Source organism: Saccopteryx leptura, chromosome 5 (assembly GCF_036850995.1).
Source record: "Saccopteryx leptura isolate mSacLep1 chromosome 5, mSacLep1_pri_phased_curated, whole genome shotgun sequence".
In the NCBI taxonomy this organism is placed as follows: domain Eukaryota; kingdom Metazoa; phylum Chordata; class Mammalia; order Chiroptera; family Emballonuridae; genus Saccopteryx; species Saccopteryx leptura.
The window spans coordinates 144160453-144186014 of NC_089507.1; positions in this window are offsets into that span (position 1 = coordinate 144160453).

Here is a 25562-nt window from a genome sequence, read left to right on the forward strand (position 1 = left end):
TATAGACAGGGCCCAACTGGACTCGGGATCTGTGACCTGGCCAACACGCTGGGCACTCACGAGGAAGGATGTGGTGGTGCTGGGTAGGTGCCTGCGTCCTTCTCTGAATTGTTTCAGTTTCTAAAATTCTCCATGCACTCAGCACCCCGCCCTCCACAACCTCCCTGGATCCAACTGGGTAAGACTTCTTCCCACATGTCATTTCACATGAGGGGAAACAGAGGCAAGCAACCGCTGCCATCTCTGCGCAGATTTAAGATAAATATCAGGTTAGTGCAACTGGAAAGTGGAGGGAATTGTTTAACAACCTGGCATCCAGTCCCAACAAGGAGAAGAGGGGACTTTGCTGCTTCCCCCATCTGTGCACTTCCCCATAAAACCTGCGAATGTTCATTCTATTTACTTCCCTTTTTCCTTCCTTCCATTTTCCCCCGTTAATAACTGTGGTTGCTGCTGCATTTTGCTACAAACGAGGAGTCACCTCACAAATCCTGACTAGAAGACGAGTCGGAGGCCACAGCAGGAGCTGTCCACAGACGCCCTGTGACCCACCACTGAGGGCCGGGCCCCCATAGACAGACGAGAGCTTCCAAAGAGGTAGGGTTCTAGTTTCTCGTTAGGCCTGGCAGTGCCTTTGGGGGCCAGCCTGGCTTACGAACACATTCCGCTGAAGTGGACGGTGACAAGTCCACAAAAAGCAGTTTTATGGAAGCTGCTGGCTTTGTCTCGGGACACTTGGCCCTGCCCGCCCTCCAGCAGCAGTGGAACCTGATGTTCACCTCTCTGAGCCACCAGCCGCCGACCCGTAGGATCTGGGTCTGCAACCCGAGGGAGACGACACAGGTCCCAGAGCTCTGACCCAGAGTCCAGCCTGCTCTCATCGCGGAGGGAATACGCACATGGAGCGATTGTGCATTTATGATTCCCATGTTAGCTCTCCTCTCAAGTTCCTCACCGGCTGCGGTGGCGGAGGAGGGGGGTGAACACAATGGAGGAGAGGCCCGTCCACACCTGTGACCTCTGCTTCTGCCTCAAGACGATCCTAAACAAAGAAACAAAATGGAACAACTGACTAAAGAGTGAGTTAAAATGAGAAATTTGAGGGTTTCTAAAAGTATGAAATTCATAAAAAGATTAAGTATACAAGGACACAAGTTATGTTTTAAACAAATATATTAACATAAATTTCAAAAATAAAAATGGGAACTGATAGCAATTTGAAAAGAGATGTTTAGTAATTAACATAAACAACATGAAAATAGGAACAACAATACAAATTTCATGTAATAATGGAAATGCTAAAATAATGGCAAAAACAAAGCTGATTTATGAAATTTGTATCTTTGGCATCAAAAATGGTCAAGTATCAGCAGTTTTATTTGGTTCAGTGCACGCAATGCACGTCCATATGGAAAACCCGTTTACTTCCCCATTCATTCACCTTTCACCTCCCGTGGAGGACGTTTTGGGTGGGCACCTCTCCCCCTATCTCATTTCTTACTTCCCTCTCCACCACCTGCCCGGCCTCCTGCCCACTCACTGCGCAGCGCTGGCCCTGCCTAGGGCCGCGGTCCACACAGGGCTCCCGGCTCCGTCTCTCACACAGTCAAGAGTCTGGACTGGGTACACTGAGAGTCTGCAGGACCCACGCCTCCCTCTGCGGTACTTGTGTCTTCTCAGGGCAGACCTGGATGCATGTTACTAAACACCTGCTTCCCACTAGGTATCAATTAGGTCAGTGTTCTGCACGAATGACGGAACCCAAGCCAAGAGTGATTTAAGATTATTCCCTCAGGAAAAAGAGCCAGAGAGGGCCGTCCAGGGCTGCTGCACTCCTGGAAGGGCCAGGGGCCCAGACTATTAGGTTTTCTCTTCCACCCATATGTTGGATTCCATCCTCAAGGTCACAAGACGGCTGTTGGAACTTCCCACTCAGGAGAGGTTGCACGTGGGCTTTATTTAACTTTCTGCTCCTTTTGTAAGAAACCTTCCTGCCTTTTCCTCCCAATAAGTTCCATTTGGGATCTTACTGACCTGAGATTAGTTAAGTAGCAGAAGCTGCTTGAGTTACAGATTTCCAGGGAGCCCCTTGTTTACGATACTTGTCAAGTTTATTGTCATCCTGGTGCCACATTGGTTTCTAGAGGGCCCGGGCTGGTCAACAGCTGGTCAGTGAAGATTTTAACGTGCATGTTACCAAAATGGATGGTTTCACTTTCGTATTTAATTAAGTGAACCCAGGATAATCAATTCCAGCTTCTTAAAAATCAAGATAAAATTTATGAACAAAAAATGATTATTTTCAAATCTTAATAATTTAATGGACATTGTTTTATAGATACAGAATGCAAAATTAACAACAATAGCAAAAACTATGTTAAAATTGTTTTTCCTAAAAATCTGAGCTTTGCAACATTCTAATGATGTCTCTTTGACGTTGTTCAGTGATTGAACTCACTCAGCTGTGTATGAGCTCAGTAACTGTCATGTTAGGTGTGACATCTTAGGACAAGTGGTGCAAGCCACCAGCCATGAAAACTGAGTACATCCAGTACATGGCTGGAGGAAAAAAAAAAAAAAAGATAAACAACCGTTAGAAATGTAGACCCAACATCCTGCATTCTATGAGTCAGAGACCCTTATCAGAAGTTTATGTTTGAAATTCTCCACTGAGCTATACCCCCCCCCCCCGTTGCTATGCTGCGCGTGACCTCCCTAGCGAATAGCTAACTGCCACATCTGCTTCTGTATAATGAATGCTTGCTCAGCCTAGATAGCCACCCTATAAAAAGGAGCCATTTTAGAAGCTCGGGGCTGCAGTGCTCCCTTGCGTGGGTTGCCTGCAGTCCCTGCGCAGGTTTGCAATAAAACTTAAGAAATTCACTTTGGGTCTGCTGTAGTCTGTCTCCTGGGATGTAACACATGGAGGCCTCCAGTGAGATAGGCCATGTAAGACCCCTCCTCACGGAGTGGGCTGTAGCAGACGTTGGTAGCTGGCCAGCCTCCAGCAGTTGCCATTTGGAAACTGAATTTGGCTGATTCAAAACATTTGGAGTCTCGAGACTGTTTGGCAAGGAAGCTTCCTCTTTGAATATTTGGAAACAGAGCTCTGGTTAGAAAAGGGTATAGTGGAGCAGGCGGGACGCCACCTGATTTTTCCCCACCCAGTCGGTCGGGGAACGCAGTACGCTGCCTTCTCCCTTTGGTTTTGGTTTAGACGTTTTGTTTGTTTTGTGTGCATATTTGGTTTGTTTGTCTGCTTCGCCCATTGCTTCCTCACAGGAAGTCAAGGGCCATAGGTCAGGGGCAATCTGCTGCCCTAATGCCTCTTCAGTACTTGCTTGATAACTTTTCTGATTTCTCTCACAGGGCACGAGACTATGGGACTCCTGTTGATTCCACCACGTTGCGGACTCTTTGTGAACTAGAATGGCCAACTTTAGAGCAGACTGGCCATACCAAGGAATGCTAGACCCATAGAAAACATAGAGAGTTTAGCGTATTATCACCAGCACCCACCTGCAGGCAGGTGGCACGGTCAGTATGCAGCCCAGTATAGCAGCAGAGGTAGAGAAAGAAAAGGCAGCCAGGCTACAGCTGGCTACAGGAGAAGTGGCAGAGAAAAGGAAAAAAAAAAGAAGAAGAAGTGGCAGACTCCCCTCACAGTTTCAGGCACTTGCCTCTCCCCCTTGGGCACTGGGAATCCCAGGCACCCTGATTCCCTTTTTTGTATAACAAAGAAACTTCTTTCTTAGCTAAGGGGCTGCACCACTGCTTAGTCAGGCAAAAGATAACAGTGCAGTAAGCTAGAGGTTATCATCACCTTGCTACATACAGCCCCTGCCCTCCTCTGCTTTGGCTCCGGGAAATCTCCGCCTCCATGTGGAGACAGACCAGAGGAGAAGATTTAGGGAATTATAGGGTTACTATGTCCCTGAGAAAATTGAAGACCTTATGTAAACTAGAATACCCCACTGTTAAGAAAATAAGTTTATAAAATTGTGTGTTTTTTTAGTTTACTACCCCGACCCTTATAATGACTTAATGTTGTAAAGCTCTATAGGTCAAAAAGAAGGTTAGCATCTCTTTGCCAGCTGAAAAGCCACAAAATAGTAACTACATTTTGACCATTCCTTATTTTTCTCTGAAAATCAGTAGTTCATTAGGAATAGTAGTTTATAATCTCTTATTGTAAATCGTACTAAATTTGTACTAATAGTAAAGCATATGGAATTGTATAGTCTTTTGTTAATTCTTCTTTTCGTTTGCTATTTCATAGCCTGTGATGTTAAAATTTTAGTTTAAATATTAGGGGATATATAATAATTACTATTGATTGGCTTAATAGAAGAATTCTTAACATAATAGGTAGAAAGGAGAACTCTAGAGACATAATCCTGAACCTCCACCTGATTTACCACCACAGATCAAATCTTTTCTTTCCTCGGTCTAATAGGCTTCTTTAAATACAGGATTCCCAATTTTGTTCTCTTAGTCAAGCCCCTCAGTGAGATCTTCTGAGCATGGCTTTTAAGGTCTATAATGTCCAAGGAAGTAACAGGAAAGGCAAATAAGGCCCAAAAGAAGTCAGGAAATACCAACTTTTGGCTCCAGCACCCTAAGAGGCTTCATAGCATGTCATCAATGCCCTGCTCCAGAGTGGAAAGAAAGGTCATTGAACTGAAGCCTGCCAGGCTTCCCGGCCCCACCGGTTGACACACCTGTGCTGTGGAAAGAGGGACATGAGAAGGTAAGCTGTCCCCTTGCTCCACGGAGGGAGGGTTCAGTCTCTTCTAGCCCTGCTCCAGCTACCTGTGACCTGACCTTGCCCAGCGTGCTGGGAATTGCCACTGAAGGCCCAAGGTTCACGAGCCTAAGGTATTTCTTCCAAGTAGCATATAAGCTAATCTCATTTCTTGTAAACACAAAGGCCATCTACTATGCCTTTCTTGAATATTTAAGTTTTATTTATCCCTCAAAGATCTCTACTGTGGGTATTGACAGTCTGATTGTATTGCTTTATTTAATGTTTAGTATCTCCTTTATTTCTCTTATCTCAATGCCCCATGCCTATTATAGGCTGGGACCTGCTGCTAATTCCAGCTAGAAGCAGTAGTCACTAGGACTTAAACTCTAACTGCAAAGTGTAGAAATGTAACACCCTTTCCCTAAGTACTTACAGGTTTTATAGGTTACTCAACAAACTGTTCAAAGACTGTCCAAGAAGCACTTCTAGCAGTACACCACCCAAGGACTGACTCCCATGTAGACGGGTCCACACACCATGATCCTGACCACTCCCACTACTGCCAAGGTATAAGGCATACCTGCCTGGGTCCACCGCAGCCGGCTGAAGCTTGCAGTCCCAGCAGAGACACCTTTGTGGACAGCGAAGACTGACCCCGCCAACCCTTATAAGCTGACCCTGAGAAGGACAGCAAGCTCTGCTTCAGCCACAAACCAGAAGTTAACTGGTCCACGCATGGCTAATGCCTAGAGAAACTCACTAAGGACCTCCTTTTAATTAGACTTTGGGGAGGGAGGGAAACTAAGGTAAAGGAAAGCCAAGTAAGTCATCTTAAGGTTTGATGCATGTACTGCTATGAGTCATACAGAAAGGGGGTGTAAGTCCTTTGGCTGAGAGAGAAGCTACAAGGTAAATGAAAATTGTATATGTGCTCATAGCTACCACTATAGAATAACCTATGAATGGTCATGTGTCCAATAGGCTACTTAGGAAAAGGACACCTCCAAAAAGCGATCTTTAAAAGAGGATTACTTATTACTAACTTAGTCCTCGCTGAAGGTTAAGGTTTTTAAGAATTAATAATTTTGATTAGTTGGAAAGGAACTGTATAGTTTTAATGATAAAAGGTATGAGGTGTAGAGGTACTTATGTAAGTTGTAGAAGGTTCGTGCAAGTTGTAAGAAGTTAGTACAGAGAAGAAAAATACAAGGCAGGACACGTTCCTTGTGTATCAGCCTTGCAGATATTGCAGGAAAGTAGTTTATTATCTTAAAATAGTGTGTGCTTGTGTACTTTTGCAAAAAATATTGTACAAACGTGTTGAAAACATTGTAACCTTGTAGGTTTCACCTATAAATACCCCTCTCCCCCTGAGCTCATCGCTGACCATTGTGAGAGGCATAGTAGGCTAATCACTGGTCAGTGTATAAAACCCAAATTGATTACATCAGTTTAGGGTCCAGTTCCAGTTTGTTGCAGTTGCACCACAGCATTTGTTATTATACCCAGTTCGGATGAGCAATACCAAAGTTCAATGATTTGAACTAGTAAGAAGAAAACAGGGGAATGTGACATCTTAGGACAAGCAGTGTAGGCCACCAGCCATGAAAACTGAGTACATCCAGTACATGGCTGGAGGAAAAAAAAAAAAGATAAACAACCGTTAGAAATGTAGACCCAACATTCTGCATTCTATGAGTCAGAGACCCTTATCAGAAGTTTATGTTTGAAATTCTCCACTGAGCTATACCCCCACCCCCTGTTGCTATGCTGCGCGCGACCTCCCTAGCGAATAGCTAACTGCCACATCTGCTTCTGTAATGAATGCTTGCTCAGCCTAGATAGCCACCCTATAAAAAGGAGCCATTTTAGAAGCTCGGGGCTGCAGTGCTCCCTTGCGTGGGTTGCCTGCAGTCCCTGCGCAGGTTTGCAATAAAACTTAAGAAATTCACTTTGGGTCTGCTGTAGTCTGTCTCCTGGGATGTAACATTAGGGTCCTTGTCAAGGGTCCGGAGATGCTTGCGTTTCCTGTGGTTTCAGACTTAACACCGTTTGTGGTAAAATAATTACCTTTGGAAAAGTTGTCGGCTGGGTTGATTATCTCGTTCAGTTTAACTCCTCAAGAATTAACAGAACAATGGAAAGAGCATAGGTGTTGTCATTATGCAGACTGGGGGTCAAACCCTGCTTTGCTGCGTCCTGGATCTATGCTGTGGCTTCTTCGTGCTGTGCTCGTCACTGACAGCTGGGTGGGTCACTGAGGTGGGAGGTGGTCACCAGTAGGGGAAGGAGCCTCTAGGACAGTGATTATAGACCTTTGACATCGCACGGCCCACACGACCTAATTACTAACATTCTGTGGCACACAATAAATATATTAGTTGTGCTGATCTGACAAAAAGTTCGTATTATCTTGATTCATTCACACTGGATGGCTATTGTTGTGTTGCCGTTGTCATATTTTTATTTGCTAATCTCAAGGACAAGAGGTCAGTGCTCCTGACTGACCAGTCAGGTGCCACATGTTTTAAAAATTCTTGCAGCACACGGGTGGAAAATTGCTGTTCTGAAGCTTGAAGAGGTGAGAACGGAGGTCTGGGGGCCTGGGAATTTCTGGTAGAAGAAATGCTTGGTGAAATTTCTCTTTCCATGAAAGTCCTGAAGCAGCAGCAGGGGATGCTGTTCTGTAGCTGTCTCTCCCCAGAAGAGATCTGGAACAATCAGAGATTACATTATTTTATTTTATTTTATTTTATTTCATTTCATTTTTGTGAGAGGAGTGGAGGTGGAAACAGACTTAATATGTGCCCTGACCAGGATCCACATGGCAAGCCCACTAGGGGGCAATGCTCTGCCCATATGGGGCCCCTGCTCTGTTGCTTGGCAGCTGAGATACTTTAGTGCCTGAGGCTGAGACCATGGAGCCATCCTCAGCGCCCGGAGCCAACTTGCTCTAATAGAGCAATGGCTGCAGGAGGGGAGGAGAGAGAGAGAAAGAGAAGTGAGAAGGGGAGGGGTGGAGAAGCAGACAGGCGCTTCTCCTGTGTGCCCTGACAGGGAATTGAACCCCGGACTTCCACACGCCTGGCCAATGCTTTACCACTAAACCAACCAGCCAGGACCAGAGATTACTTTTCAAAGAAACTGTGGCATTCACCACTCTCTGGGACTATCTCACTGAGCAGTTACCCAGCCACAGGCAGTGTTCAGACTGAGCTAGTCGGTGGCTTGTGTGTGTGTGTGTCACCAAGTTTGATTACTTTTGACAAATAGCTTATTTGTTTCATTACTCATTTCCTATAATGACTAAAGGAGCATTGGCTGAACATCTGGTGAAGCCATCAAGACCTCACCCCTCCTGGGGCCTCCTCCCACACGACCTCTCACCTTTGTTCATTAGTCTTACTTTCCCACTGCACCGGGGATACTACCACCCACACCAGGCAGCTGCACGTACAGACGGGCCCCAAGCCCCATGCACGGCGGAGGGGCAACATTTCCCTCCCACAGGAACGCGAGGCAGTCAAGGCGGGCACATTTACACACACAGGGTAGAGATGGGGTCAGACCAGAGGGAGGCCCCATGGGGGGGCACAATGAGTGACGCCCGGTCAGCTGTTGCTCCCGCCTTGGTGATCGCCTCTGTGAAGTGTTGACCAGGAAACACCATACTTGCAGAAGAAGAAACACATGTGGACGTGCTTCATCTCTGATGCCTTCCAAACCCAATACAAGCAGAGTTCAGAAAAACACATAAACCCGCAAGGCAAAAGGCGGTGACAATGGGTACGAGATGGCAGCCAGAGTGGGAGGTTGAGGGACGAGTGGTCTCTGAGAAGGGTGGTGCTCGGCGCCCCCAGGGTGGGAAGCTGGCAGCAGTCACGCACTGGGCTCTGGGCCACTCAGGGATCCCAAGCACGACATCCCTTAAAGTGGGGAAGCCACATAGAGATGAGCGGTTCTCTGAGCGCTGGACAAGAGGCAGACGGACTTCGAGAGCCTCTGTCCCCAGCTCCGCAGAAGACCACCTCCCACGTCCCAGCAGGATCCTGGGGCACCCTCTGGGGAAGCTGAACAGTCTCTGGGTGGGGAGACATGAGGGCCAATGAGACCAGGGAAAAGCAAAACCTGTGGGCCCGCCTCCTTTCTTTCAAGAATGCTGTTGCCTGGATCCTGGCAGCTCAGCAGGAGGTCGGGGACCCTGAGAAAACACCCCATGCTTGCTGGAGGCCTCCCCTTGGTTTGTGTGAACATCTCCGTGGGTTTGGGCTTTGCTGTCTGGTCAGCCTGTATACCTGTATGTTGGGTTTGGAAAGATTCAAGGGCTACAGAAACCTCAGTCCAGATGAAACTTAAAAACAAAATAAAAGTATAATATTATTAGCACAGAGATAAGCGCTGGACAAGACCTGGGACCAAGGCAGAGAATGTAAGCATTCTTACATTCCAAATGAAAACTGTGATGCTATATAAAAAAATATTCAGAAAAGAGCTGTAGGGAATGGGGCTTTGGAGGTGAAGCTGTCACAAGGCAGAGCCCTGTGATGGGCTTGGTGCCATGTGAGGCACAGTGGCAAGCCGCCATCGGCAAACCGGGAAGACACTGGTCAGATCTGCCGCCACCGTGACCATGAGCGTCGAGCCTCCGGACGGCGAGACACAGATGCCTGTACTGCTCCGTGTACTGCAGCCTCACAGGCCCCTTCGGATGCTGCCGCACATGACTAACAGAGTCAAAGGTCAAAAACAGAAACCAAAGCACGATGTGGGGAGAATTTCCAAACTGCAGGGAAATGAATGTGTGTTGGTTTATGGGAAAAAAAGTATATATTACTAAAAAAAGAAGAAACACCAAGAAAATATCTAGCTTTTAAGGACAGGAATTTCCAGGTTGTTTTGAGCAAAGGGAGAGGGACAGAGCTGCATGTCAGCGTGACCACAGCTGGGATGTTGGCCTCTGTGAAGGGAGCCCGGAGGACCATCCAGGAGGTCCAGCAGAGGAATGACAATCATTCTGGTGAAGCCTGGGGATGGGCTGGAGCGAAGCTTCTACATAAGGTGATGTCAGGAGGTGCTCACGGGATGTGACACCGGTGACGGGACCAAGGCAGAGCGAGGTGGTGCCTTTCATGGGGAGGGACATTCGCAGAAACAGGGAAATCTGTGGAGGGAAAGTTGGGGATCATCGAGGAGCTGGGAGCATGGCTCCCCTGACCCATAAATGCCCGAGTGTGAGGTGGACAGGAGGTGCCAGGCTCTTGCTCCACCTTCTTTGGTCAGTTTCTGTGCAGGAAAAGGAATGCTGTCCACAAAGGTACCTGATGTCTTCTGACATTCCTGGCAGCTCAGGTGAGCCTCCTATAAGCACTGACCTGCTGTTTTCATCCCTGTAATACCAGCAAGGAGCAAGCCTGCTCTTTCTGAACGCCCAGACATCATGCATGTGGCTCAACAGATGTTCAGTCTGGTGTTTATGACGAACAAGCAGCAAGTGGTCTTCTCTCCTAAAGACTCACAGAGCCGATCAGGACCCGAACAGCTGCTCCATGGTCACACACGAGTTCGATGGCACCATCACCACTGACACCTAGGAGCCGTGACACCCGGGCCGTGCTGAGCTGTCAGGTGACTGAATTCCCACTGGACTGGGCTGGACGAGGTCGGCATGGTGGCCAGAGCTGCTGTGTTTGGTGGGCGGAGCAGTTGGGTCTAGTTAGCAGCACACAGAGGGATCCAGGCACAGACCAGGCCAAGAGTGTTAAACAGACAGAACACGTCGTCTAAAACACTGGGCTGAGTTTCCGTCCCTTCTAAAATGGTAACAGTTGGGGAAGGGGGTGTTAGAAAGCCGCCCCTGGTTGGTTGTGACTGGGACTAAACAAGTCAAAAGCAGGACAGAAGGAAATCACGTAGAAGGGACACAAAGAAATCAGTGCATTGGAAATGGCTTCCCCGTGACAACTCTGACCCCACAGCATCTGTCACGCCTAGGGCACCACAGGTGTGCACCAGCTCAGTCCTGTCTGCCCACAGGCCCTCCGGGGGCCTTTCCGGCCTATGTCACCCTCACCTGGCTGTCCATATCCCTCCAGCATTTGTGATGTGGCCCTCAAACTGGCCAACTGGAAACAAGGCCTCCCTTTACCTCGGAAGCGTCCGGGTCTCAAGTCTTCCTGAGGCGGTCAGTGTGTCTGCATGTCTGCATGCCCCTGGACCCCGAGCTGTGCCACCAGAGTCCTGAGCACCATGTCGCATGGCCCTGAAAACGAGTTACTCCCTGGGGATATGCTGCATCCCCTGGTGCAGCTGCCTCAGGAGAAGGAGCACTTCCTCCTCAAGTGGGGATGCTGGCTGGGCATCAGCTTCCATGGGAAGCTTTGGAGTGATGAGAACACAGGTGTTTCTTTAAGGGGCTGAGGTGCTTCTTGGCCGGTCACGTCTCCAGTCTCATCGGTGGCCTCTATGGGTCCCTTACAGACGGACGTCCTGGGTGGCTCACAGGGGCAGCCGCATTTGGGGGACAATTGCTATAGAATATGAGACTCCGTGTTTGTGTTAGACAAGTTAATGTAAGCCGAGTCTGAGATTTGCAAAATAACAGCCTACTGACCTTTATTGTCTCTGAGCATTAATTAATATTTTCACACAGATATCTATTCTGCTTCCATGTATTTTGAGATTTAATTTAATTACAAAATCCTAACAAAGCACACAACTGCGTGTTTTTCACATGGTCAAGGACCACACACTTTATAAAGCCTTAAGAAGAATCCGTTTAACATGGATTCTGTCCAATAGTTTTGAGGTTCTGTTGTCCAAAAGTACAGTTTTGGAAGATGAGGTTAGTGTTCCTGGAGCTGGTTTGGCCGAGATTTCATTAAGTGAGAGGCCTTCTTGGACCAATCAAATTTTATTAGGCCAAATGATTTTTAGGTAAATCTATGGAATCTCTTTAATTTGCTATTTGTTCCAAAATCTCGGAGCTCTGAAATTTGTTTTGTTTTTCTTTTTTAAAATTCTGTCTGTCTTTGTCTCTGTTTCTCTGATACTATTCAAAGTAAAAATGCGTTTTTGTTCCACGTGTCTGAGGACAGAGGAACTCTGGGACACACTGAGGGTTAAACGTCGGTTACAGAGAAGCTGCGGGGAGGGAAGCCGCTCTGGGCAGACCCGCGGGCCCAGTGAGCAAGCATCTTGTTGTGTCCTGCAGCATGAGCAACGTGACACTTCACTTGGAGGACAAGGGGCGAGATTTCCAGTCTTGTGTGCAGTGGTTCCTCCCTTTATTCCCCAACACACCTTCCTTAGTGTGGACTCTGAGAGCCATGGAGCCGCGTGTCACGACCCAGGCCACGAGCCACGCTTCCAGGTTCAGTCACCGTGCCTTTTCCGTGAGTTCCAAACTAGGATAAGCTCGGAGCTGCGGTCTCGTATCCTGTTACCAGTCCCCTGAGCCATAAACTCCCAAGAAAAAGAAATTCTTTTTCTAATGAGACTGGCTTGCTTTCAAGCTTGTGAAAATCAGCCAGAGGGCTCAGGCTAAGTTTAGACAACTAAAAATAAAGTAAAAACTTGGTTTTTAAAATTATTATTTTTATTTTAAAAGACATTTTGAGATGTACTTTTATAGGGGTGGAAAAACAGATTAATCCGATTTCATTGTGATCATGAAAATAAGATTGTCATTGGCTTGGATAAAATGAAGAACTTCTGTGATGAAGGTTTCTTGTTTCCTCTTAAAGACTGAACCTGCAAACCCTGTATGCTTGAACTAACTGGAGGTACTTGGTCAACATAGTGAAGGCGGATGGTGCCGTGGTGGGGACAGGGCTGGGGGTGGGGGGGTGCCAGTGTCTCAGGGGACAGAGTTTCAGTTTGGGGAGGTGAAGGTGTTGGGGCGAGTAAGGACTCCACAACAGTGTGAAGGTGCTTAACCCCACTGCCCTGTGACCTCACAACCAGTTAGGATGGTGAGTTTTATGTTATGTGTATTTTACCACAATTAAAAAAGAAATCCCAAATCATGAATGTGTATGAGTCTGTCAGAGAAAAATAAAGATTATAGCTGTGAACTTCACCCTCATCTCTAACGTGTTTGTCTTTTCCCTTAAGAAACATGATCTGTGTTGGTTCTCAGTACACACATACTCCTAGGAATGTACATGTGGACTTACCTAGTGATATTTGGCTTTCTTTAAATGTTATATTTTTTAATATAGACTAAAATTTTTTTAAAATGAAGAAAGAATCTGAAAAATGGCAACTGTGGTCCCACTCTTCTTTGCTACTTTCATGGAGAAAGTATCGTATTCTACAGCTGCTGACAAAAGTGCAGTGACGTCCCCAACTGTTGCTAAAACACACATTTTCTGAACCTGTCTGAGCAGGAAGACTCTTAAGAACTTCATCAAGGATGATTTGGTAGCTTCATGAAGTGGGTTTACAGAGGTGAGTTATAAACACATTTCAGTGAATTCTAATACACAAGAGTTTCAGCACAGCCCTGTGGATATGAGCACAGCAGGAGCTGCTCATTGGTCAGCGTCACTTCTAGTGCGGTGCTGGAGGGGACACAGGTCTGGGGGCAGCGAGGGAGGCCCCCTAAGTCCCAGGCTACCCCAAGTTCAGGTCAGGTAGACCTGCAGGACTCCACAGGTTTAGAGGTTTCTGTTCACCAAGTCTGCACTCCCCAAGCATTTGATGATTTCTGTGGAAAAGAGGATGATGATAAAAGTCAATTGCTAACCTCATACTTCTGCGTTCACAGTTGATGTGCCTGTAAACTGTTCTGCATGACCTGGGGCTGCATTCCAAACACCGATGGGAAAGCAGGTTGTCTAATGTCTTCCCGAACAGATGGGCACAGAGCTGGGAGTTAGCCCCCGAGGGAAACAACCTGTCACTGGGACACTGCGTGTCCACGCGGCTGCCAGTATGCGACACTCAGGGACTGTGCACACACCAGCGTGTGCCAGAGCTCTGAGATGCAGCTACACACTGCAGACCCACGGACACGCCTCAGGCACTTACAGACGTGTGCTCCTGGTCAAGAAAGCCTTTCTGACACCAGCTTTAACCAGTGTTCGGTAGGTAATGAAAATGAATTCAGACTTTAAGACAAGATCACGCAAGATCACGGGTAGAGTTAGTGTCTGCAGCCCTCAGCTTAGGCAGGTTCATGGGACACAGCCACTCCCAGGGCAGTTTATAGTTAGAAGCTTCTAGAAGCACCTCTGTCCTGTGTGCGTGCATCGCTGGCCTGAGCCTCAGAGACACTGAGGCTCAGAGACTTTCTCACAGTTCCCTGCGAGTAGAAGGTGAAGGTGCAGGAGGGACAAGTATGTCCTGTGACCCAGACGCTGTGTGCTCCCAGGCTACATTGAGGACCCCAAACGACACACACAACCAGGGACGATGCACACTGCTAGAGCTATGAGCCTGTCTCTTTACGAAGTCGCTTCTGAAGCCACAGCCCCTTCCATGAAACCCAGAGCCCGAGACTTAATCCCCGACTCTTTAGATGACACTTGTTGTGTAAGAAAGGCTGCTAGAGCTTCAGACACCGGGAACTGTTCCTGCACCTCCTGTGAGACCGTCTCGCCTCCACAGGGTCTTGTTGGGGTACTTTAAATGCCAACCTTCAGTAAATAGGACAGCCTTGCTTGACTACAGTCCAGGGCACCATCCTGAAGGCCATGGTCAGCGGGGTGTCTGTGAAGGCCTAGAATTTCTTCTTGGGACCCCTGTGAAGAGCCTTTCTGAAGTGTATGGCTTATGATTATGAGTGAGAACATTTAAAAATATATATATTTTCCCTGGTTTATAGAAATCCTTAGAAGTCCAATTTTCTATCATGTTGTCTTCAGAGTTCCTGGAAAAAAATGTAAAATAAGAAGTGAAATAAGTAAGTCAGAAAAAAACAAGAACTGCAGGATTCCATACATTGGTGGGACATAAGAACGAGACTAAGAGACATGGACAAGAGTGTGGTGGTTATGGGGGGCGGGGGGAGGAAAGGAGGGAGAAGGGGAGAGGGAGGGGCACAAAGAAAACTAGATAGAAGGTGATGGAGGACAATCTGACTTTGGGTGATGGGTATGCAACAGAATTGAATGACAAGATAACCTGGACATGTTTTCTTTGAATATATGTACCCTGATTTATTGATGTCACCCCATTAAAATTAATAAAAATTTATTTATTAAAAAAAAAAGAATTGAGTGCAGAGATGAAATGAGAATTGTTGATAAGATGACCAGAAATATTTAGAATGCATTGCAAGAATTTACTAGGCATGTGGACGTGGACATGGGCTGTGGCACAGTGGGTGCAGGGCTCTCGCCTCCAGCAGAGAAAACAGACCTGGTGCTCCTGCTGAGACCCCCCCCCCTCCCCCCAGCACAGGGAGATGCATCAGCCACCAAAGCACAGCTGCAGGGGAACCAGCAGCTCCCTCCACTGAGTTCCTGGACATTAGATGCCTGGAAAGTGCTCTTTCTGAACGGAAAGCTAATCAGTGTCTAATAGCAACTCCAGGAAGTGCATTTCTTCACCTTGGTTTTCTTCTCTTTGCTAATAGAAACACACAAAGCCAACAGCTCCTCCACGGATCAGGGCTGTATTTGGGCCAATTCCCAAAGTTCAGTCCCCGGAGAGAGCTTTTATGTGATGAGGATACAAAAAAAAGAGAGAAGGCTGAGAGAGCAGGAGAGGCAGAAGGAGCAAGGAGGGGACAGGGGTGAGAAACAGAACCATCTCTTCATTCCTGGTCCAGATCCAGTTTCTGAGGGACGGCTGTGACCCCAGGGCCCTGCAGATGGCTGGACCCCTTCCCCAGGGCTACTATATATATACACTATATAGTATAATTATACTTTTAAATGATAAATTTTCACCAATATTTGCCTTATTTTTTTATATTTCTTAGAAATCTGTTGGGATCGGAGTAAACCGAAGCATGCAGAAGTCACATTCCAAGGTGGTTTGTGTGGCCTCAGACACAGAAGACTGCCACCTCTGGACCGCTCTGTGGGCGTTACTAGAACTTCCCTGGAGCCTGGCGGGACTGTGTGGGCGGAGGGCCAAGATGCCTTCCCTGAGACCAGCATTCTCCTCGTCAGCGTGGGACCGAGGCCTGTCGGTGGCAGAAGGCAGAGGGTATCCTGGCGGCTGGGATGCACACTGCACGCCAAGCGCAGGGCCAGGACTCAGAGCGGAGGCAAGGTCTGTGTACCCTGGGTCCTCCTCCTGAGAGGTGGCAGAGAGAGCAGTGTGACAGCCACATGAGGATCCTGTGATGCAAATCACGGTTATAGAAGGCTCCTGAGGTCCTTCTAGACATTTCTTTTTAACATAATGTGAACAGCTTTTGAGCCCGGGAAGTCCTGAATGGGGTAAGAGTAGAGTTATTTCCCTTCATCCAAACATAGTTCTGAATGCAGAGGGGTGCCAGCGTGTGGCTGCTTCTCTGTGCCCCATGCATGCTCTCAGATGCAAAGGCGGTTTGCCAGACTGCAAGCTGAGCAAAGGGAACCAGTGTGGCCATCCCCAGAAATGGCCATCCCCAGAAATGGCCAAGAGAAGCAGGATCCAGGAAGCTAGGTCCCACTCAGGGCCTCCCAGAGGGTGCACGGCACACGAGACGGGTGGGCTGAACTGGTGGAATATTTTGTGTCGTGAGCCAGGATCAGAGGTTGACATGCAGGTCTGAGTAGTGCACACAGGCCACACGTGAGCTATATGCAGCAATAGTGGCCTCTACTGAACGTGCATTGCTGCATTTTACATGTGCAACGTCACAGCTGTGGGAATGAAGTCGGTCAGTCACGGCGATGGCGTTCTGTCTCTGTGGCCTCCCAACTGAGCAGCATGCAACATCTAAAAACAATGACAGAGCCCAACGCAGATGCTGAGGCTGGGCTGCCATGGAGACGGGATATTCTCTGATCTCCTGTTAAGACTGCCTTCAGGGCTGCCGGTTATAGAAGTGGATGGTTTCCGTCAACAGAGCATCCTGACCCTGCAGCGGAAGAGAGTTCTATTTCAGTCCCATGGACGTCTGAAGGCTCAATTATTTTCAGTTCCAATCTCCGTGGTGTTGCCACCACATTAAATCTGCTGTGAAATATCGGCATCTGCTAACACGTGGGCATTCAGTTAATCATTGCCTTTTTAGAAAACGACTGTGCTTGAATTGACACTTTTTTAAAATTTTTTTTACTGAAGCCATGAATGATGTGTGATTCTGGCCTCATCACAGGGAAGCTCTGTGACAGGGTCCTTTGGAAGGGAGATCAATGGCATGGAAAAGTATAAAAGCCAAGTCTCAATTGTCCTGAGCGAGACAAACCTAATGTAAAATGGGAAGGAATACCCTCAGAATCAAATGAATTAAAGGCTGAATTTGTGTAAGTAAGGAGCTATGAAAAGTCGAAACTGAGGTTTTAATTTTCGCTTTCAGAAACTGTTCTTTTAAGGACCTTGGGTCAATTGCATGATGGAGACTTTTTATCCTCTTACTCTTGAGAAAAATGTCTTCTCTCTCCAGGGAGGAACCAGGAAAAAAATCTGTCCTGAAGTGGACTTGCGTGTCAGGACTGAGTGTCTGTCCTCCTCCATGTCTGGAAGCCCCACCCCCAGGGCAGAGATAGTGGATGTGAGTTTTTGGGCCTGATGAGGGTTAGATGAAGTCACAAGTGGCCCATGAGGGACTCTGCCCTTGTAAGGAGAGGAACCCAGAGCCCTTGCCTCTTCATACACGGAAACTCAGTGATGAATTTGAAGCTTTGAATATGTTTCAAATTAAGCTTTGAATATGTTCAATGCGGATTTTGGAACAAATACTAGATCTCCGAGCTTCGGAGTACCCTGTTTTGAGGTCATGAAGCCCTCGATGGGGGGCAGCTGCGTTCTGCACACTCACCGCGCACATCACCGTGTGTGTAATGGATGGCAATGAAATTACATGTTGGACGCAATTGCTTCCAAAGGAAATTGTTTCTAATTATTGAAGTCATCTTTTGATTGGACTGGAAATTAAATTTTTTCAATTTCTTGTAAATGAGAGGATTTTTAGAAAAGCGGAATTATTGCTGAGTTTAAGGAATCTTGCATTTTTTTTCTCTGATTTAAAAAGAAAATTGCCTGACCTGTGGTGGCGCAGTGGATAAAGCATTGACCTGGAAATGCTGAGGTTGCCAGTTCGAAACCCCGGGCTTGCCTGGTCAAGGCACTTATGGGAGTTGATGCTTTCAGCTCCTCCCCCCTTCTCTCTCTCTGTCTCGCTCTCCTCTCTCCCCCTCTCTTTCTCCTCTCTAAAAATGAATAAATAAAATAAAAAAATAAAAAAATTTTCTGTTTAAATCCCTTAAGCTTTAGAGACAAAAATGTGGGGAGGGCATCTATTATCAAGTGACCCAGCTGGGTAGGCGGGAGGTTCTGTCTAGGTGAGGGGAACTGACGAAGTTCAAGTCAAGGCTGCTACTGCAGAAATACCACAACGGCCTGGACGCGGGGACCACAGCCTGCGGTTTCCCACAGTTTCTGGGGCTGGAAGTGCAAGATCAAGGGGTCAGCGAGGTTGGTGTCCAGTGAGGTCCCGTGTCCTAGCTCACAGATGGCACCTCCTCCTGTGTCCTCAGTGGTGAGAGGGACAGGAGCTGTTCAGGGCCTGTTGTCAGGGCACGAAGGCCATTCACGAGAACTCCATCCCTGACTGACCACCTCCTAAAGGCCCTGTGTTCAAATACTTAGTTCATATCACCAAGCGCATGCATTTTAACAGCACACCTAGGAGAAGGCAAAGGAGGAGATCAAAAGTGAATCAGGGAGATGGATTTCCTCAGAGAGTCGCGGCCAAGCTAAACACAAACCGAGGCCAGAATGAACGTCATCTGAAAGTTCTCTGCAGAAAATGTGCCAAATATAGGAGACAGTGTATCAGCAGCATCTGTGTATATACAGTTATGGTAAAACTGGATATATGTGGACATATGTTCATTCAGTATTTACTCAACACTCGCTGGTTTTATGCAGGAAACTGAGATGCATGCACGTAGAAATGGAAGCATGTAGCCCCTTCCTGTGAAACCCCGTCTGAGCAGCGGTGAGATTGACAGCTCATCCTGTGGGCTGTGGGATGCAGGCTCCAGGCCATGTCCATGTTCATGCTGTCCTCCACGTCCACCCCACAGGCCCATCCTCAGGTCTTCCTTTTCTTCCGGGTCTGCTATCTCAGGAAAAAACCGCTCCTTGGTTACTGGTCCCCACGGGTTTGAGAGTGTGCCTGTAACTTCCTGTCGTATATTTGGATGTTAAATTTTATTAAAATATGACTGTTCACTGTTAATCAAACAATCCATTAACAGTTCTCCCAGGGTCCATGTGAACCTTTAATATCTCCTTTTGAGACTGTGGCAAATGTGAGAACTGACTTGCAAGCACTTGATTTTGAATCTGAAAGTGCAAAAGACCCAAAGTTGTTTGCATTCGCAAACAACTTCCCAGCCCTGAGTGCCCAGGTACGTTATAAAACTATATTCCACATGTGTTCCATCCACAAGCATATTGGAGAATTAGTCCCTTGAAACTGAATTACTCCGTTCAACATACACAGAAGTCATGGAGTTAGAGCGCTACATCTGCTCAATTGAGGAGCAAAGCCCTCACTGAGATCTACTTCCCAGCTTGGTGGAAAGAGCCCACAGAGACAAGATAAAAGGGCGCCTGCCCAGTGTATCTCGGCTGGCCAGGCCTGCCTCCCCAACCTAGGCCCAATGTCTGCAGACATCCTGATGCTCTTTGGGGGGCCGTGGCCCACCGCCAGGTTCCAGAGCTGAGAGGGTTTTCCTATGGCCTCCGCTGGTCATTTCAGTGAAGCTCTGCAGTGGACAGAGCCAAGGGCTGGGCAATATTCACATCTTCCCCGTGGCAGTCAGTGTCTCCTGGTTGCCCTCTAAGTTTTCACTTGACTTTTAGTTCCTGTTCAGTGAAGACTGTGGAAAGCAATGCGCCAACTGCTGGTATGGACGGACACCACTAGGTACCCGGGGCACTCATGGGCAGCTGTGCAGTGACCCAGGACCTGCCCACCTGCCTTGCCTGTTCTGCCTGCACCAGGTGTGAACTGGTAAGGGGACTGCGTCCAGTGAAGTGGAAATGGAAGCCTGGGCATGGGCGGCTTAATGTGAACCCAGTTGACTCAGGGCAAAGAGAATGTCTAGGAGTGAAAGAACAGGACGCACAGCAGAGTAAATTGTTTCAATCAGACTTTGATGGGGGCCCTAAATAGCAGAAGTAAACAGACACCGGTGCGATGACCAGGTCGCAGCATGCTCCCGAGACACAATGGCCATGGTGGAGGCTCGAGTAAACAGGAAGCCGGGATGTGACAGTCACCAGAGAGGCACCATTTCCCCAGGTTTTATTTTTAACGTTGAAGGTGGAGCCGCTGTAACAGCCACATCATGCGGGAGAGGGGGGCATTTTGTTTCCCAGTGGGTTGCGCTCCAAGGGGCTGTCCCCCGGCGAAGGTGCACATCACCGGGTCAAGTCAAGGGTAATGGATTCTAGGAAACAGCGAGACCCAGTATTTTGGCTGCGGGTTTGTGCTCTGGTCTGCGTGCCTCTGCCTTTTTCTCCAGCCACACCTGCTTGTTGTCCTTCCTCCAGCCACGCGCTGTGGATACACAGTGACTCCTCTACTTATTGTTCTCCCCAAGGCCCCCAGTCAGAGCCTTCCTCTGGGCTGCGGTGGGGAGGTAGGGCCTGAGTGGGGGACACAGGTTTATGAGCACGCGCAAGGCGGAGGTGGCGGCTCACAGATCACCAAGAACTGGAGGAAGCTCATGGCTCAGGTTAGAGAAGCACGTTTTTCACCTGGCAGAAGCCCTGGAATTATGAGGGAGAGCAAGTCAATTCAACGATGTCCAAGTTAACAACTACTGATCCTCATAACTCCTGTGCAGAAAATGGAAACACAAGCTGCAAACCACACAGAGATGTAGTAGTGTGTATGTGCGCGCGCATGTGTGTTTTTGCAAGTGCATGTGCATGTATGTGCACGTGCACGTGTACATGTGGTTGTGTGCATATGTGTGTGTGCATGTGTGTGAGCACATGTGTGTGTGTGGCTCTCCACTGTGTGCTTAGCTCCTCCTGAACTACGCCTTCATTTCTTTCTAAAGTTCCAAAGCTTCGTTCCTAGTCCAGGTTTGTGTCTTCTCCTCCATCCTCAACCTTTCCACACGAGCCCCACCCCCATCCCTGTCTTGTGTGGGACCACCACCTCAGTGCTGGTAGGGCTGCCGCAGGGCTTGGTCAGGGGTCCTCAGCTAGTAACCCCGCCTTTCCTTCACATGCCATCCCTCAGTCCATACTCGTAGACACTCACTGACGATGATTGTTCTTAAAATTGTTCTCTTGCTTTAAAGCAGAAAATAAGCTGGAAAAGAATAAATGTCAGTTTCAAAGAGCCCATTTCATTTCAGTCAAGGATTTTGCTGTGTGACAAAATCTGCTGTTTCCAAACAAAAAGATGATGCCACTAAGTTCATGCTGTTTTGTCATTTTAAATTTGGTTTTATTTTTCATCATTTAAAAGTTTAACCACAAAACCTGCAAAGGAGGATTTGCACAGACACAGGTCTCATTATTTTTGGGTTTGTGGTCACTGTCATCGTGTTTACACTGACTCCGCTCTCTGAAAGCAGGGACATGTCACATCCAGAGGAGCTTGAACAAGTGAGTCTACAAAATATTACCAAGAGAAGAGCACATCTAATTGAGTTCGCATGTGGTAGCGGCCACATCTGTGTGCTCTCAGACTTAGCATTCATGTGGAATATCATTTCATGAACAAATGCATAATAAATACCCTAATTTGCAGTTTACATGTATTATTAAAACTCAATAGTAAACTCAGCAATCAATCGTGTAGAACTCAGTCTAACAGAAGCATTTTAGTCTTTTTTTTTTAAGCAAGAGACAGAGAGAGAGATAGAGAGAGGGGACAGACAGGAAGGGAGAGAGATGAAAAGCATTAACTCATAGTTGTAGCACCTTAGTTGTTTATTGATTGCTTCTTATATGTGCCTTCACTAGGGGGCTCCAGTTGAGCCAGTGACCCCTTGCTCAAAGCAAAGGCCTTGGACTCAAGCCAGTGATCTTAGGCTAAAGTCAGCGACCTTGGTCCCACGCTCAAGCCAGTGACCTTGGAGTTTTGAAACTGGGTCTTCACCATCCTAGCTCAGGGCTTTCTCCACTGTGCCACCTCCCAGTCAGGCAGAAGCATTTTACTCCTGATACTGTCTGAGACTCCAGCACACAGAGAGACAAAGCAGCCTGTGCTCTTCACTGGTTTGAGTGTCATTTCAGAGCCGTGTACAGAGGGGTGCCCCAGCTGCTCATGCCCTGCCGATGCACCCGCCGCCCGTCTCTGGCCTGCTGGTTGCAGGAGGAACAGAGTGAATGAGGTGTCCTTTGGAGGCAGCCCAGCCAACAGATCGTAACTTATGTCCTCGCAGCCTATTCCAGGGACGGAAGAGTGGACCAAAGTGCACAGACATTTTTACATAAGTTGGCAGACCGACTCAGATGCTTTGCAGAAGCATGTGACCTTCACCGGCACAGCTGTACATTCTGATTATTGATCTCATGCACCTTATCAGTTTCTGATTTCTGGTTCTCACCATTCCACCTGGTAGAAGAGTAACTGAGTTTCCTCCCTGTGCCCGAGAGTGTGGGCCAGACACCACTTTCCCAGAGAGAAAGCCAGGGCAGGGGGGCAGTCGCGTGATAACTCAGTCACACAGTGTTTCCATGACGACCTCCACAAGCGCTGCTTTGCTTGCAGCACGGCCTGCTTCCACGACTTGCAGCCTGGTTTCAACCAGGGACTCGCCGTGATGGGAAGAGCGAGTGGTTCTGTCCTGCGTCTGCTCTGGGCCCGACTGGGACGTCTGCTCTGTAATTGCCTCCCTGCTGTCCTTTCCGGCCGCTTAATAGTTCAAGTGGGCAATTAGCAGATTCTTGTTATTGAGTGCTAATTTTAAGCATTTCATCTATTTTTGTAAGACTCCTTTTCGGTAAATAAAATAACCACAATTTCTTCTAAATGTTCACACTCTTTATTCTGTTTATAGTAGCAAGACCGCTGTGTCACTCCATGGTCACGCCGCTGCTCTACTCCCTGAGACGCATGTGCTAGTTATATCTCTGCACTGTGTGTCCCCTGACCGGCCAGGCACCTCCCTGAGCATCTATGGTGTGCCTGGCAAGAGGGTGGGGCTGCACCCATGGTCGAGGAGGGAGAAGGTACTGGCATCTGTGAAGAGCTCAGAGGGCTTCTCACAACCTGAGTCAGTTTGTGGATGTGGCTGACACGTGCAGTCGGGGGCTTTTGGGATAGGTGATTGTCCTCAATGTGGTGGCCTCGCCCAGTCAGATGGAGGCTAAGAAGCAGCACTGAGGTTCCCCTGGGGGAGGGATTTGGCCATGAAACAGAGATCATTGCTGCCTGCATTCCCCGTATGCCTGCAGACGCCATGCTCCTCCCTCACAGAGTGTGAGCCGGTCCTGAAAGCAGCCTCTCGTCTCCCTTCCTGTTTCCACCTCGGAGGTCTATGCCTCTGGAGACCACTGACTGGGACACAGGGGACAGCCAGCATTAGCTGCTGTCATTCAGAGTGTCCTTTCTGATATTCAGCCTAACATGGTGCTGACCATGCTAATCTCTCCAGTCCCAGTGATGCAATTAGCAAGTCCCACCTGCTGTCCTGGTATGGAGCGGGCCATGAGCAAGGGCAGGAGGGACAGGTGAGCACCACGCAGATTTCATTTAGGAACACAGGGCCGCCACCGCGGGCGAGGCGGGGCCTCCAGGCGGAGCTCTGTCACTGTTGCTGCCTGTGTGGGTGTTCTCGAGCCCTGTGCTTCGCACCACAACTGTGTCACACTCTGCCTTCCAGATGCTCACAGTGCTCTCTAGTCTGGTCACAGAAAGCATGTCCCCCACGTCAGCCAGGAGAGCAACACCCAAATGCAATCAGGTGTTCAGAACCTTAGAACCGCTGAGTTGAATCTGCAGTTGTTGTTTTTTAAAAGAGAGAGAGAAAAACAAGAAGGTAGAGAGAGATGAGAAGCATCAACTTGTAGTTACATCACTTTAGTTCTTTATTGATTGTTTCTCAAATGTGCCTTAACTGGGTTTGGGGGTGGAGGGCTCCAGCAGAGCCAGTGACCCCTTGCTCAAGCCAGTGACCTTGGGATTATGTTGATGGATCCCACACTTAAACCGGTGACCTCAGGGTTTTGATCCTGGGTCCTCAGCGTCCCAGGTCAATGCTCTAGCCACTGTGCCAACCACTTGTCGGGCTGAATCTGCATTTTCACAAGACCAACCAGTCCCTAACACAGATTAAAGTTGAGAAACGTTACTTCTTCACACTTGGTGGGAGCATGCCTTGCACGGCTGTGTGTGCAGAAGCCTCTTACACATCCAGATGCATTTCGGGTCCTGGCAGGAAGCAGTCCCACCCGTCAGTTTTGCACCCCCTCTGGCATCTTTTTCAGTCTCTTCTTTCCCAAGCTGTCCTCAGCACCCTTAGTTCAACTCAGTACAAGTGGTTGACTTTCAAGAAACTCCGCCTCTGAACTTCGTACAAGAGGCAGAGCTGCTCTCAAAACGCACGTACGAGGCAGGAATGACTGAGACAATGTGGAAGGTAATTAGGAGACTCTACATTATTTAAAAATTTTCAAGTAAATTGTTTTGTCTTTAGTTGGTTAGCCCTTTGAAAACAGATTTCACCTTCCTGGTGAACTGAGTAGCAATCAGTCTGTGGCACTATGATAAAACTGGATAGATCATTTCCTATGGCTCTGGCCGAGGCAGGTGCCTTCTGTTAGCCTCTGACCCCATATTTCAGCTCCGGCTCCAAGAAACAGGGGCATGTCGTGCTGGGGTAGGGGTGAGAGTGGCTATGGTCACAAATCATCGCACACAAAATAGACTCATAGAATCCAAACTGAAGGCGTCCCTTCCTCCATCTGTGAGGGACGGCAGCCCCGTGGAGCTGGCCCTGGATGCAGCACTCACGACATGACCCCTAGTGTCCTCCATCAGGCTCCCTTCTGCTCAGAAGAAAGAGACCAGGACAGTGTGGAGATAGTCCCAGTGCATCAGTCACGTGGCGGTGAGTTCTGGCTTTTAGATGTGTTTTTACTGACTCCAGGCAAATTGTGTTGAGAGTCTTATTTCCTGGGTGAGGGGGCAGTGAGATATTGGACAAGAGCAGGTGAGACATTAGAAAGATAAAAGGGAGAGCAGGGAAGAACTGCCCCTGCTGCGTTATGAGGGGCATGGCGGCTTCGCTGCCATTTTTATTTTATTTCTGTGAACATTGTCACTCTGTTTGATGTCTGTTATTCCCCAAGTAAGAAGTTTGGTTTGCTGGATATTAAATATAATATCCATAAATATTTAAATCTAAGTTTGCCTGATTACCCAAGGGGAAAAATAGTTTCTGAAGGAAAATGCAGAGGAACAGGTGCCTTTTTGAGGCGTGAGTGGTGACCTGGTTGTGACACCGCAGGGGCATGGCTAGTGTCTTGGCGCTCCACACCGATGCCACACAGGCTCACCTGCACCCACTCTGGGGCTGCAGGCACCCGTGCCACCCCTGGGCACAGCACAGGCACATCAGAGCAGGTGGAAGTGACAAAGGGTCGTCTGCCTCTCACGTCACCTCATGGCAGAGCCATCTCCTCTCCATGAGCCTTGGGTGGCTGCACGGTGGGCTTGTTGAACTGAATAGCC